Source organism: Eptatretus burgeri, chromosome 11 (assembly GCF_056783735.1).
Source record: "Eptatretus burgeri isolate ZD-2024b chromosome 11, Ebu_testis_v1, whole genome shotgun sequence".
NCBI classification, from domain to species: Eukaryota; Metazoa; Chordata; class Myxini; order Myxiniformes; family Myxinidae; genus Eptatretus; species Eptatretus burgeri.
In genome coordinates, this window is record NC_140971.1 from 60,435,353 (window position 1) to 60,447,764 (window position 12,412).

General features: G+C 37.6%; 1 long non-coding RNA gene across 1 annotated transcript in view; it reads left to right on the forward strand.

The window, feature by feature from the left end:
* The window catches only part of LOC147017201 (uncharacterized), a 96,407-nt gene extending 85,210 nt beyond the window's left edge, over positions 1-11,197 (forward strand). Inside the window, exons 2-3 of the long non-coding RNA XR_015049726.1 lie at positions 971-1,043; positions 10,669-11,197. This is a non-coding gene — a long non-coding RNA (uncharacterized LOC147017201). The remainder of the gene's footprint in view (positions 1-970; positions 1,044-10,668) is intronic.
* The last annotated feature ends 1,215 nt before the right edge of the window (positions 11,198-12,412 follow it).

Sequence of the window (12,412 nt, forward strand, 5' to 3'; positions counted from 1 at the left end):
ATACTTACACTTTTTCTCTTGAAATGAACTTCTCTTTGGCAAATAGAAATGTTTTTTTCCTGATATTCAAGTAGTTTATTGAAAACACAAATCCACTTGCATTTGAAAATTTTATCCACTGTGCCCCTTTTAACGAAATATAAACTGTTTTGTTTCAAAAAGAATGAAGGAAGTGAAGCTCGCAAATTTATACCTTTTCTGAGCACACGCATCTAAGAAATATGAACTCAAGAAATGTAATGAACTTGAAGGCAACGCTGATTAAGTTATGAAAACTGACTTTGTCAAACTTATCTATCCAGTTCTGTTAACCTTGACGGAAAGCAACCTGGCTTGCATTTTGTCATGTCATCTGTTATTGAACCTCGAAATTTTTTGGTTGGATGTTTTTTAATGTACCTGAGATCTTTCTGTGTGCTTGGTTGGGAAAATTGGGGTTGAGGGTGGAAAAGGGCAAAAACGATTGAGTTAGTGGGGGGGGGGGAGTAGGGTGGGTTGTGGAAATTGCTAAAGGATGGTCTGTGTGGAGCGGAAAATGAATTGATGCTTCACCAAGCATGATTCCAGGTGATGGCACGCTCCTGCAAACAAACGGGATTTGAAGACAGATTAAAGAGTAGAAAGGATGGTTTTGGTTGTAGGGGTGTGAGGAAGGTTGAAAGGTGATGGTGAATTGTTATGAAGGTGAAAAATATACCAATCCTGAGATTTTTCTTTATACAAGGGTCGAGGCTCATAAAGGAGCTAAATGACAAAGGGCAGTAGGTTTACAAACTTCCAAAGGGTATTTGGGGAGGGGAGGGGTGGATATAAACAAAGAAGAAATTAGAAAACCAAAAGCGAGAAACACCTGTCACGAGACATGTATACAATCACCCATCCAGACTTAAGATACTAACCGAGTCGTCATATGCTAAAAATTTTCCACTGAAAGTTTGTTTGTATAAGTACTTGTTTGTCCCCACCAGAGGAGGTGTTAACTCGAGGCAGCAATCTAGAACATGTTCCTGCATCTTCTCGCGCTGGTTTCAGATCCTCGACTGGTATTTCCGTGTGATGTTGACCACTGTGTTGCTCCACATTGATTTTGATTGCCGAGGATGTGGCTTGCATTTCATAGCACCATTTTGCATGTATTCACAAATATTTTCAAAACAAATCTTTTACACATGACAAATCAACCATTTTTAGATTCTGTGCTGTGACCTTTTGTGCGTATTCAGTGAAAATCATAAAAAAAATTCAGTGATGATAAATAAAATAGATAATCAGGTCAGTTATCTATTTAATCATGGCTGTTCTGTTTGTACCTCACCATTAAGATAATTATGGCATCCCCTTTTAATTTATCTGTGTGATGCCACTGACAGCATCTCCTTTTCTGGCATGGTCAGGTTGGGCAGCAAAGAGGAAGGCATGACTATCGTAGCCGTAGACGACAATTTGACACGTGAACAACTTGGGAACATGGATTTGTTTAAATTGTGAGCTTCTGCTGAGGGAGCAACTATACACTGAGATAGAAAGCAGTGTAGCCTGGTGTCTAGGAACATTCAAGAAGACCAGACGACTTCAAGTTGCCACCTACAGTTTTATGCAGGAATTTGTAATTTGTCCACTATGCTGGCGATAATTCAACGACGCCACACAAAAGACGCCAGGGGATCTTTAACCTCCCCCAACGACCCGGGCCAGCAGACGGGTCCTCCGGCATCTTTTCGATAAACAGCACACACATTGATACATCACCCTGCATACAAAACACGAGGGTGATGGTTTATAGTTGGGTTCAGGATTCAAACCCAGGATAGACATTTAAAGGTTAGTATGCATACCTGTAAACTATTCTGACAGCCAACGTGGATGTATGTATATATTGACTCCTCGCATGTTCTTCGAGCCAAAGAAACTGTATAAAGCAACCATGAAAGGCTACCAAGGAAATCCCTTTGTGTTTAAAACCCTTCCCAGAGTTCCTCCACAGTTGTAAAGAAGTTCAAAAAGAGTACACACATGAGAATCCCAATGCTACACACCCCCTCATCCTCCGAACCAGTTTCATTGCTTATTCGTGAAGTGTGGGAAATGCCAATGAACTTGAAGGCCTTGGTTTCCACTACGTCAAGCTGACCAAGGTGTGAGTCAGGGGAGCCAGGCTCGAGGGGAGAGCTTTACTCCATCAAGCTGTGGATGAAGGCCTTGTAGGTGGATAGGTGTTCCGGTGTGCCAAGGAAGGACTGTGCACAAGTGAGGATGCCTCGACAGCAGCTCACTTTGGAGGCCAACTTTGAAATGTAGTTTTCCCAAGAAAGATCATGGCTGGTGGTTAGACACAGGGATTTGAGTGATTGAACTTCCTCAAGAGGATTGCTTAAAAAGTAGATGGAGGGTTTGCCCGATGGTCCTTTCAGAGAGAGATAGTGAGAGTGTGAGATTTGTCTTGATTTAAAGACAAATTCCAAGTGTTTGACAAGCTTGTCATTTTGTCAAGAACTGAAGAGAGGGAAGAGGCCGCTGCTTGCTTATCTGAAAGATGAGGTATGTCAGGGCAGAGGGTGGAGTCATCAGGAAATAGATATAGGGGCTTTTTTAGATTGTCAGAAGGATTATTGATGAAGATCAGGAATAGAACTGGGCCCAGAATGCTGCCTTTAGGAACTCCAGTCTTGACAGGGAGAGGAGATGAAAGGTTTCTGTTGAGTGCTCCAAACTGGAAAGGAAATAAGAGGAAGTCAATAAGCATATGTGTATAGCTTCCCTTGGCTGCCATAGGCAAAGAGTTTGGAGAGCAAGACAGGATGCTAGACTGTATCAAAAGCATGAGATATGTCCAGCGAGATGGCGCTGATCGTTCTCATGTCTGATATTGAGGGCCTCTATCCATTGTTGGGGTATTATTATTTTGTATGCAGCCTGTGGGTGCTGGCATCATTGCTGGGAGCGCAGCTGTGTCGCTGATGCAGTGCCCCCTTTTTCCAGTTGGGTGATCCTCATTTTGCCGACCTTGGAAGGATGAGCGGCTGAGTCAACCCACCTGGTATTATTTAACGACAAGACAGATGCTCAAACTGAAGACCCTAACATCTTAAGGTAGCTGCCTTAACTGTTGAGTTAATACTTAACTGTGAGTATAAGCAACTTGTGCTGTGTAGAGTGATCTGGTCTGATCTGAGATTAGGCTTTTGGAGAAGAGGAAGAATTTCACATCACTGCAATGATGGATGATGGGTGTACCTTGCTGATGATTGGAAATAATCTGATAGGTTTTTGTAGTTATGGGGTCAGTTTCTGCACCTTTTTTATTTTGGCTGATTTCCAAGCAGATAGAAGATGATCTCTGTCAAATATGGTGAAAAGAGCAGAGAGAGGATGTGCAAGGGCAGCAGAGCAGGTTTTTGGACACATGAGCTGATGCCTTCCTGTCAAGTAGCAGTCAGAGTAGAGGGTTGACGGAAATTTGTCCACCTTCTCAGGTGGAAAAGATACAGAGTCCAGAAGCAGTCGGGTATGACTGGGAATGATGGATACAGAGAGCGAGGGGTTGGGGACACAAGATTTTGAAGCAAACACAGAATTGCGGTATTCAGCCTTCTCATGATTGGAGTTGACTGTGGTGCCATTTGAAGTGAAGGAAGGAATGGAAGGGGAGCATCCACGAGAGATTGACTTAACAAGGTGCCACCAGGCACCAGGATTTAGTGGAGGGAGACAAGTTTGAAAGTTTATTCTTGATGTTTGACAGGTGTTTTTTTTCTGTCTCTGCTGAGAGTGAACACACACTTCTTGCGGACTTTTTGGAATGCATTGCGATTGCCTTCAGTCGGATTTTGGTTTCCAGGAAGATTTGCTTTCCTTCCTTCCAAGAAGGCGAATTGCATGTTTATGTACAAGAGCATTGTTAAATGCCTGTGCAGATTGGGCAGTAAATACATCCTTCCCCTTTGGATATCTGTCTGCAGAGTCGTGGACTCGTTCATCTCCAAGTGTAAAGATGTTGGCTGTTCACCTGCACCTCTTTTTCTTTATCTCTGCTTCCCAGCTTTGCTTTGATCTTACTTTGGTGTCCAGTTTGGAGGGGATGGGGTGGTGACGGGGTGGGTGTATGGGTAGGAAAGGGGAGAGGAAAGCTGTGACATCATTGACGTTACATCTTCAACAAAGTCAGTGGTTCCCATACCTGTACTTGAAAATAATTAACCCATGCACACTGAGTTTATCTTTTCCATATTCGTGCTGTTTATGTATTGTTTATTAATTTGCATGAAAATTGCACCATTTTGTCTATCTTCAGTAAGCTGTTGGGGTTCGAGCTTTTAGAAGAGATCCAAGCAGGAGTGAATGAAGTGAAGAAACACTTAGAAACATTAAGGGATGATAAAGCTCCACAGCTGGATAATATGCATCCAAGAGTATTGTGGGAGGTGGCAGAGTAGATAAGCGTAGTGTTAGCAGATATCTTTAACAACTCGTTGGAATCAGGACAGGCACTTGAGGATTGGACAGTAGCAAATCTAAAACCATTACTTAAGAAAGGAACTCGAGAAAAATTGGGGAACTATGGACATGATAGCATAAGACTTCAGTGGTGGGGAAGGTGTTGGAGATGTTAATTGAGAAATGGATAAGGAAACATTTGAATAATTTCAAGATAAATAAAGGGAGTCAATGCTGACTTACCAAAGAGAGGTCATGTTTAACAAATGTATTGGTGTTCAATAAAGGAGTCAATGACTGGGTGGATGAAGGAAGTGCAGTAGTTGTAATATATGGTATCTTGACTTTCAGAAGGCATTTGATCAGGTACCATATAGGATGTTGTTTGCTTTGGTGAGGGCTTGTGGAATGGCTGTTTATGGTTGGTAACAAACTGGATTGGAAACTTGCTTGCTGATTGGAAGCAAAGAGTGGCTCTCAGTGGTAGGATCCAAGTAGTGGCGTACCTCAAGGATCAGTACTAAAACCATTATTACTCATAATTTACATCAATGATTTGGATTGTGGGGTGAAGGATCAGCTTTCTAAGGTTGCAGATGACACAAAGCTTGGAGGTAAGGTAAGTCGCAGAGATGGTGGTGGTCAGATTCAGGAAAGTCTAGATACTTTAATCGATTTGGTAAAAGATTGGTAAATGCAGTTTAACAGAAAGAAATGGGGTGTGCTGAGGATGGGTAAGAATAATGAAAAGAGATTACATGATGCAAGGACAATCTTGGAACATGTCAACAGAAGAAGAAGGATTTTGTGGTTGTTATAGATGCAGGTGGTGAGCAAACAGCACAGTGCAAGGTAGCTATAGGTAAACTTAACAGGGTTTTAGATTGTATTCGTAGGGGGATATATTATAAATTGAAAGAAATCGTGTTAACACTGTACAGGAACTTAGTGAGACCTCATCTAGAATATTGTGTTAATTTTTGGTCACCACATCTGAAAAAGGCAAAAGCTGCCAAAGGGTTTAGCACAGGGCTCCTATATTAATTTTGAGGCGAGTGAGACGAAGCTTTGAGGAGCAGCTGAAGGAGACAGCACTTTGTATTTCAGAATGAAGGCGATTACAAGGGCATTTGATGAGATGTTTAAGATAATGAACAATTATGGACAAAATAAATGCAGACGAGACAGTAATAGAACCAGGAGCCATTGCCTGAAAGTAAAAAGGAGAGTTAAGGTAGTAATAAGGTATGTGTCTTTCAGTAAGAGGGTAGTTAATGCATCAAATTGTCTCCATAGTAAGGTAGTGGCAGGAGAAAGAGTAGATAGGTTTAAATTGGAATTAGATAGATTTCTAGATGCATTGGAGATAATAGAACACAATGATATTGGCAGTATTTGTTGATAGCTTTTGTTTGGATGCATTATGGTAACTGCTGTTGTTGCAGTGCAGGCATGCTAAGCTGAATGGCATCAACATGATATGATAACATAAGATAATAAGATATGAGTAGAGGATAAATGGGGCTTCTAAGGAAACCATGCAAATGAATGGGGAAAAGGGGGAAACTCTGAATAAACCCCGGAAAACCCCATAATAGGAGACCGATTCCTCCCCCTCCCAGACAAATTTACTTTTACCCCAGTTATTTCGTCAAAAACACTTATTTGATATTTCCCACATTATTTGTTTCCCATTTAAATACCAAAGCTGATTACATCTCCACTCTTTGGTTTGGTTATTGCTTGGTTCTATCATTTATAAATCAGTAAAAAGACACCCACAACACTTGAACTTATAACCATAAGGGAGACTCTTGATTCCATTCTCTAAAATAAATATTTTATCATCAAAAGCTCCTAATGCTTTCTTATTTATCTCTTCTGTATATAATTGATGATTATAACTTCTTATTGTATTCATTTTTCTGTACTCTTCCTTCTTAAAGGTTAAACAGTTGTAATAATGTATAACGTTTATTGTTTCCTTGATTATATATTTTTTTATTCCCTTTAGCTTCTATCACACCTTTCAATGTTATTATTATCAATATACATAAAAGCATAAGACTTTGATCTCAAACCCACAAATTCACCCATGACCTTTCCACCCAACTCATCCTTAAACTTACCAATAACCTTTTTATTCTTTAATGAAAACAACATACTATAAGACATAATTACTTGTATCATATACATCAATATTATCAATCATATCCTCATATACATCCCTTGTCTTAATTTCTAATATAAATCTGTATCCATATATAACAATGACACATTATCCTGATACTCTTATTTTAAATTATTATCGTAATAGTCAGACATTAACGACTTTGACAAGTCAAGAATTGATGTTCCTATATAGATATGTTTATCCATTTCAATACTCTCTTTTTTTCAAATCAACAGCACAAAAGTTTTCTGAAAACACCTCCGCTCATTCAAAACTTGGTCTATTAATGAACTTTGAAGCCTGTTTCCAAGATGTAGAAAGCCTTATGTTTTGTCGATTCCTAACATTTTCCATAGTCTTTCCAAATACAGCATTATTCATTAATTTATAAAAGTCCTTCTCAAAATTTGTTTTTGCTTCTGTTCTCCTTTTGGTTCACGAGTCAGTAAGTGACCACTATATTCGTTATCAGTGTGTGTCTGTCTGTCTGTCTGTCCCGAGCATAACTCCGTGGGGTTTGATCTGATCTTGATAAAATTAGGGTGCAAGGTTTGTGTCATGATGTAGTTGTGTTTTTCGGAGAATTTCTCATTATGGGTGGAGCCACGCCCAAAATACATGTTTTTAGGGGGTAGCCGGTTTCAAGTTACATCTTCTCCGAGGGGGTTTGTCGAATCTGTCAGGGGTTTCGGTATTTGGTTTGCCCAATGGCACCTGCATAGCCGCACAGAGCTCGATTTTTCATTTTCATCCCAAGGTCAAGGTCACAAGGTCACGAACTTAGAAAATGTCAAAAAAATCAATAAATTGGGCATCGAGCTCCTAGGGTTTTCAACTGTTTCGAATGAAAGTTGGTATGCAAGTAGTGCTCTTCGAGTACTACAACTTTCATCATTTACGTTTTTCCCGACTCCTGCCAGTTTGCCCGTGGCGTCCCCTCGAAGGTCAAAAAATAAAAAAGGCGAACCGTGTACATTGCTCGTGAACCATCGCCGTCTCCAGACTTGTTTGTATTAAAATCACCATATTTAGTTAACCAATGACTGTTTAAATTTCAAAATTCGATGAATTTTTCTCACTCTCAACCCAGCAGATAAATATTGTCTCAAGTTCCTTTGATGTAAAACATAACTTTCTTTATCATTTAATGTAGTGAGTAGTTTTTTTGGAGATTTACCTTTTATATTAAATGACTGTTGGTAATCACTTAACCATTCTCTTCTTGGACTTTCTTTATCAGGGGCATAAGGTGGGTCTTTATGTTTGTTATGAAGTTCTTCTGGATATTTTAAATCAACCTCAAAATAATATCTAACTTCAGCTTCATCCAATTATTTTTGAGAGGAGATAACAATGTCAAGTAAAACTTTTTCATCATGTTTTTCTTCAACACATTTAAGTTTTCCATAAGGTAAAGATTGAGACATAGCCCACCCATACAAATTGTTAGCATCATAATACATCAGGTAAAAGTTGTCCTCATTCTTATTATAATCAGGAAGATATTTGTGATTTGCTTTGGCAAATCTCTTGGAACATACTTGAGATATTCCTCCTCTTTTAGCCTTCTCTACATTAAAAGCATATCTATATCACTGATTAATTCCAAATTTTGTTTTGTCATTTTTAACAAAGAACTCCAATACAAGCCCGGGGCTGTGTAATCGTGAACGGGGTCTAATCCATAAGAATTTTTATTATGACAGACTGTTCTAGAAGTTTCAAACACATCAAGCAATAACAATACATCAGTTTTAAGATACAAATCATGATATTCTCCAAGATTCTTTTTATTAAACTTCTCCCAAACCTTTTTAGCTTGTGTATAATCTCTATCGGAAATATGAGTTTTATTTAACTTTCCATAGAAACTTTCCCTTGAAGGAAGTTGTGTTTCTTTAAACTTCTCAAATGAATCCACATAGTCATACGGATATATTCCCTTTTGTGATAAGAGATCAATCTCTTGTTGATTTGAGAAATGTGATTAAAGATTTGGGAAATTTTTAATATTTGATACCAAGTTAGATAATGGACTTGACATAAACTTGTATGCGTCAATAAATCTGATATGGGTTATGGGGGATGTATGAATTGTTTTTGTAAATGAGATGTATTTTTGATCTGTATTAGGAATGGCAGAAATATCTCCAGATGTCTGAAAGTTCATTGATAAATAGATGTGTGTCATAGTGAGCGTTGTTGTGAAGAAAGACAGGAATAAAGTTTGGAGGCTTGTAATTAATATTACAACGGGAATGAGCTGGACCTCTATATTTGCCAGTAAGATGACAGTGATCCCTAACCTTGACGTCTCCCTCAATTTTCTCCTCACAAATATGACAGATACTGTTCTTTCTAAATTCCTTTTTCTCTCCCTTTGCTAATGACATTGGTTTATAGGTTTTCACCATTATTTCTCTTCATCTTATACAGTCTTTTTCCAATCGTCTTACAAACTCCTCTGAGGTATCTTCTCCTCTTCAAAGTTCTAACTTGTTGTATTCATCACCAACAACTGATTCGATATAATATCAGAAACCACAAGGAGTATGTTGTTGATATTTATTTGTGCATGATTTATTTGGATTTGGAGAAGCACTATCTATCTTTTCAAGGATACTTTCAAAATCAGCATATATCACAAACGGATGTTTTATCGATTTGTTAAAATCTTTGAATGATATGTTTGAACCTACTTTTGGTAAACTGATTATGGTTGATTTATGATTACTACAATATTTCGAATGTTGATTTAATCGTTCTTTTATGTGAAAGGAGTTGAGACATCTCTTACAAGGATACGTTTTACATTTTCTCTTATATATTTGTGATTTGGTTGATTTTGAGAAATTTTTGATGAAAGAATACAGTCATGCGCCGCATAATGACGTTTCGGGCAAGGACGGATCGCATATACGACGGTGGTCCCATAATCGCATTTACGACGGTGGTCCCATAATCGCATTTACGACGGTGGTCGCATATACGACGGATCTGCCAGCTCCATTATAAACGAGCTGAAAAATTCCTATCACCGAGTGATTTAGCCAACGTAGCGCTGCCAGTCGTATAAAAAACGCACGTACAATTATGTACACTGTACAGTACATAATACTTCATAATGATAAAAAACAACAGCGTGGCCTCGTTATAATGCGATCATTGAGGTCCATAAAATGTCATCGCGAAAAAAAGCAGGGTCGTGCTAAATCGGGATTCAAGGAAATCGGCTTTCAAACTGAACCAATGTTTGCACGTTTACCTTCTAGCAAGTAAATTGCCTTTGAATTAAAGAATTCCGTGAATAAATCGTTGTTGTTACAGTTGAAATTAAAACACAAATTTACTTTTGGTGAAGCTTTTTATGTTGTTAAAACAATCGCACTGTTCCGTAAATATATATATCACAATTGCAGGTGCTCATTTCTTAATTTATAAATTATAACATTGATGCAATGATTACGTATTTATAAAATCCAAACGCTATTTATTCACCTTTCTATAATCGATGCGAGAGGAGATTGTAAGCTGCTGCTAACAACACCCATGGCCGTCATGAACCGCACAAAGGTAAAACTAACGTAACTTCCGTCTCTCTTTGATGTGTGTTACAATTGCCGACAGTATTCAGTACAGTAACATGCTGTACAGGTTTCTATCCGAGGAGCAATAGGCTATACCATATAGCCGAGGTGTCTAGGTTTGTGTAAGTACAATGTTCGAAAATGAAAACGAAAAAAAAATATGATATTCACACAACGACGACGTCGGTTAACAACGCATTTCTCAGAACATAACCCCGTTGTTAAGTGGCACATGACTGTAATGTGATTTTTCCTTTGAAGTAAAGTGGAGAAGGTCAATGTGTGTTTCATTATTTTTATAGTTGTTTGAAATTTTTAATATCTGAACTTTGTTTTTATCCGTTAATCCATATACATTAACACATAGATTATTCATTTTCTCAAATTTAGGAATATCTCTCAATGACATTGGAAATGTTAAATCTTTAACATTTAATGTATTCTCGTATTTCTTATAATGTTCAACCCTTGCAGGATTCCATTGTGGAGGATGTAAGTGAGCAAGAACAGACCATAGAAAACATTTATTATCTTTGTTTTGAATATTAAGAACCACTTTCTTAAGGTTTATCTCTTTTGGTAAATCAATATAACAAGAAGCTTGAAGAGGATCTGATATTAAGATGTGTATATCTAAAAAGATTATTTTTGTAATCGTAAATCCACGACCTACTGGTGTTATCAACATCTTGTTCTTGTCTCTGGAGTTCATCGTAAACATCACATCTTAAAAAAATCTTGAAATTATGAGATAAAGTGAGGGTTTGTCCTCATATAGGGAGTAGTTTCATCGACTTGTCTTACCATATTAATTTTTACTCCCATATAAAACTTAAAAGTTTTCATTTCACTTAATGTGTTTTTAATTGTAGTTTCAATACTTTGTTTAACCATATTAACAGCTTCCATGGTTGAAGATGGTCCAGGGTCTTGAAAACGAAACAATTTTATTTTTATATGTCCTTGAAATGCCCCATCAGTGTTTTCAATGGAGAATTTAGCTTCCCTTTCTTCATTGTTCTTGTGTTTGCATGACTGAAGGTGTTTTTATTATTAAAAAAAAAAAAAATATATCATTACCACATCTATCACAATGTTTGTTTCTTGGTCAAGTGGAGATATTTGTATGAAAAGATTGAATGTGTGTTTGTTGGTTTGAAGGTGTTTTTTATAATATTTATATTCATGATTACAAACATCGCAGTATGTTGTATTCACCATATTTATATAATAAAACTTTGCATAAAATAAAATGTTCTTGATGAAAATTTCGTTTAATTTATAGTTGAATCTGTGCTTTAAACCATTTTATCCTCCAACTTTTTTCACTTAATAAATACAATGTATCAAGACACAAAAGACAAGTTTCAATCAATCTCTTCATTTGTAAAAGATACTGAGAAATATGTCAAGGATGTAAAATTGAACAAAGATAAATACAACAACTATTGGTTAAAAACAATTATGGTGAATAATATGACTTCTTCAATTTCCTTCAGTGGAAGGGCTTTTAGTATATCTGGAAGAACATCAATTGAAGTATCTCTAACAAAAGTTTCTCCTCTCCTTCTGGTAATATATTCAAACCTAGAAAAAGCAATGAAACAAGAAAATGTATCAAAAAAGAAAAACCTAATGGATGAAGCTTTAGAAAGAAAAGATAAGACCATCTGTTATATGCAAGGAGAAATTTGTATTTTTTTCAACAACCCTAAAGATGCAAATCCTGATGAAATAAGGGATGTCAATTTTACAGGTGAAATGACATTTCATTCAGTAGTAGTTAAGGATCATTTTAAAATTACATTTAATATAAAAAATGTAGTAGTTGAATCTGTTAATGAAAAAAAGTATATGGATATTGATGTAAATGTTTTTTTCTACAAATTAAATCTTCTTCTTTCGGCTGCTCCCGTTAGGGGTCGCCACAGCGGATCATCTGTTATGATCCGCATAATGATTTGGCACAGGTTTTACGCCGGGTGCCCTTCCTGACGCAACCCTGGTCGCCTCTTACGACACATGGATATGGTACACCTATTCTAACCGGGGCATACACCGGGCCCAGTAAACTGGTATTCACTTCGCTGACCTCGGAAAGATGACAGGCTGAGTCAACCTCCTGGTGTGTATTAATTCAAGCAGCCAACGGGGCTTGAACTCAGGACCTTTTGGATCCCAAGCCGCTACCATAACCACTACGCCAACACCAGGCTTC